The following is a 3,604-nucleotide window of genomic DNA, read 5'->3' on the forward strand; positions in this document are numbered from 1 at the left end:
TATATTGGGACTTGAGCTGAGATTCACGGCACAAACTAGTTTTTTTTTTTTTTGCTTTAATTCTAGTCTATCTGTGAACTAAAAATGGCCTGTTTTCAGCAGGTAATACCATAATGCTGAGGAAGTTATAAGTGTGCTTCTATGTGATAAGGTTATTATGTTTACCTTAACCTAGAGTATGCACTTAAAATACTGTGTAAGTTCCGTTTTATGAGTGCATAATCAGTCTTGAAAAAGCACACCAACAAACATGTGCATCGCACTTGTGTGAAATGGGTGGCCCGTCCATATTGCCTGCCCATAAATACTTTGACCAATTGCAATAATGTAACATTGAGCAACACTTCACTCTGTCACATTCCTGTGTTGTCATATTCAGCTGGTGAAATGTGGTCTTGTTTATCTCTCCAGAGCTTATACTCAACCACCATTCCGGACACTATGAAACTGCCATATTGTGAGATTTCGTAATGACTGCATTTTCGACTAATCAGAGAGGTGTTTGCAGCCGTGTTTGGCCAATCGGAGTTCACAAGATGGCGAACTTGGGCAACATGGTACATTATGACAGCGTCAAGAATGGCACTGCTGACCTCTTAACTGCTCACATTTATCCGCATCACTCACTCGGTTTATCAGAAAAAACTAACAATTTTTGTATTTGTGTGTCTGGACGGAGAGTGTTAAACTTTTTTTTGTTTGAAAAGATGAAGTGTCTAGCATGCATCATGGCGATTCTGTTATGAAGCGGTGAAAAAATGTCTTGGTGTAGCTGTATCCTGACTTCACTTCAACTTATTGTCAGGTTATTGCTAGTAATTTTTATTGCACATCTTGGGGGTTCTAAGATAAACGTCTGCATGTGGCCATTTTTCAAAAAAAGAGCGTTTGGGAGAGTGACCTTTTTTTTCCCCTTCCTTTGGACAACTTGTTGAATGCAACGTTGGGTGCGCCCTTACTCATTTTTATTCACCACTGTGCCACTACGCAAGGTTTTGTTGCATGAGGCACAAACAAAATCTTTGAAACTGCCATCACTTTGATTGTGCCAATAGTGCAGTGCTAGAATGCCGCAGAACGCTCTGAGAGCAATTTGCACCTTTTGAGGAGTCTTTTTGTCCCACAGCGTCGGTTGTCATTTGGCTTGCTTGGAAACTTGGCGCCCGCCACTGTCCAGTCAAGCAGTCTACGTGACGCTCATAGTACGCACGTCGTTTGCAACTAGTAGGTACCGCCGCATGGCATCAAAGCAAAATAGATTGTTATTGCTGTGGGACAAAAAGATGTTAACCACGCATGAAAAAATGCCAGAGAAATAATGGTCCGGCAAGTTTTGCGGGTGTGTAGGATGACCCTGCACTGCTAAACGTGTGCATTTTCGCATGCACATTTTCATGTTCATTTGAATAGAGAAATTGCAGCTTCTTTTGGTTAATAAAGTACAGTCATGTGCAATATGAAATGGAACATTGAAATTACATTCAACGTGCCATAGTGGCCAAATGCACTTACCGAACGAGAAAGGTGTCCGCGACACCAAACGTTCTGGTGAATGGTACATCTGCAAATCTATACGTCCTAATGTTGTCTGCACATCATGACTATATGTACTATATGGGCTGATTGGGTGTCACTTTCATATTGTTCACGACTGTACAAAGTACGCTGAGCTATGTTTCAACAGCCACTTAACAGCTCTCAGTTTTTTTTTTTTAAATTTTAACCCTGTGCCATCATGAACTCATTTTGACATCCTACTGTGAGGAGCTGATTGTATACATTTTTATTAATTTTACATGTAGTTTTGTATTGTTCTTCAGAGCAAGTGTCATTTTACTGTTGTAGTGGTGAATTTCAGGCTTCTGGCCGTCAGTAAGAAACACATTTTTAACCATTCTGTTTTCAGACAAATTGTGCCACAATTATTTTATTTTGTGCAACCTACATGCTTGTGTTTGTCCAATGCACTGTATTGAAACACTTGAACTGATTCTGCAGTCTCCACAACTGCGGCTTTCGAATGTATCTAGACAATATTCTAAGCATGATGTTCTATTTGCTGACTTAACGTTTTTGGCTAACATATACATGTTTTTATTGAATGTTGCCCGCATTTTATTAACACTAGGAGCCAACATGTGTCACTTTTATCGAATTCCTAGCCCATGTTTCTTTTTCTTTAAACTGTGGCACAAGTTAGAAAATAATTTAAATTTTTACACTTATTCTGTGAAGCAAAGCAGAATTTGTAATCAGTATTGTATTTTACTTGTCTTCAATGACTATGTATTATTCCTTTGGCCACGTTTAGAAATTTGTGTATTTTTTATATTCATTAAGTAATCTTTTTAATGCACATCTGCTCACTTTAGTAGCTAACATATCTAGCTGCTTTATTTTTCCTAATTTCATGTTCCTGTCATTTTGTATGCTGACATGGTTTGACTTCATTTTGACCACACTGATTCTAGTCATTTGTTTGTGGTCAACTTAGCAGCTATTTCATAAATTTAGCAGCTTTTATTTACCATTTGCTTTATATACAGTTTGGTATTCAACACTGTTATTTACACTTGCATTTCAACATTCCACCTTACCACACGAACTGTCACAAGCTGTCATCATATTTTTCCACATTGTCTCCACATTGTCTTGCCATGATCACTTCATAGAAAACTCGATTTGCATATACTGGTTATGCTTCTCTATAGAAGGCATTCTTAATTTGGCTCAAACAGCTTTGTTTAAATCTGAGCTCGCCAAAGCTTGTTGTCTAATATTGCCACATTTTTTTTTTTTTCATTGGTGCAAAAGCTTTTAAAAGAAATCGTGTCGTTGATGCTATACAATACTGGTACTCACAATTGTTTTACAAGTTCTGAACAAGCAAGGTGGGTCTGTTTTGCGAGGATTGCGTGTATTCGTGAATTTGGGGAAATAAAGAAGATATCACGTTTGCAACTGAAGCTCTGTGCGTTGCAATTTCGGTTAGTCAAGTCACGTGACGTAGCAGATTGCGCCGCGGTTTCGCAGGCGATCGCAACATATGGCGCGCGTCTAATGGGCGTGGCCTCAACGCCAACTGATAGTTGACTCGTTCAAAACAATTCGAAAACATCACTACTTGTAACACACGCGTGTTACACCTTAAGGTGTTTCTGTTTGCGTCTAGACGTTCAGCGAACTCACTAAAATTAGTAAATTCTCCAGTCATCGCACCGAACGGGCGCCGCGTTGCAAGAGCCAGCAGGCTCGCCGCGTCATTGGAACCGAGAAAAGGTTTTGTTCCAAAACATTTCGCGACGCTAAAGAAACCTCGAAAAGTAACACGGACAGTAGCATACAGTAGCATCCGCGACCCTTCAGCCGACGCACTCATCGAAATTTGTATTTCCATGGTCACCCCCAGCGCCTATTCTCCATTTCTAGCCAATCGACGTGCATGCCGAAGGTTGCGGAAGATGAGGGGGCCCGCAAGCGGACTTACGAATCACGACGACGCGTCGTGACGTCACCCAATTGCCCATATAAGGAAAGGCTGTGGCTCCTCCTTTTCCAACTTTCTTTTGGTGAGTTGTTTACGTACGCGCCGACGTGTTCTTCT

This window comes from Rhipicephalus microplus, unplaced genomic scaffold (assembly GCF_043290135.1).
Source record: "Rhipicephalus microplus isolate Deutch F79 unplaced genomic scaffold, USDA_Rmic scaffold_761, whole genome shotgun sequence".
Taxonomy (NCBI): Eukaryota; Metazoa; Arthropoda; class Arachnida; order Ixodida; family Ixodidae; genus Rhipicephalus; species Rhipicephalus microplus.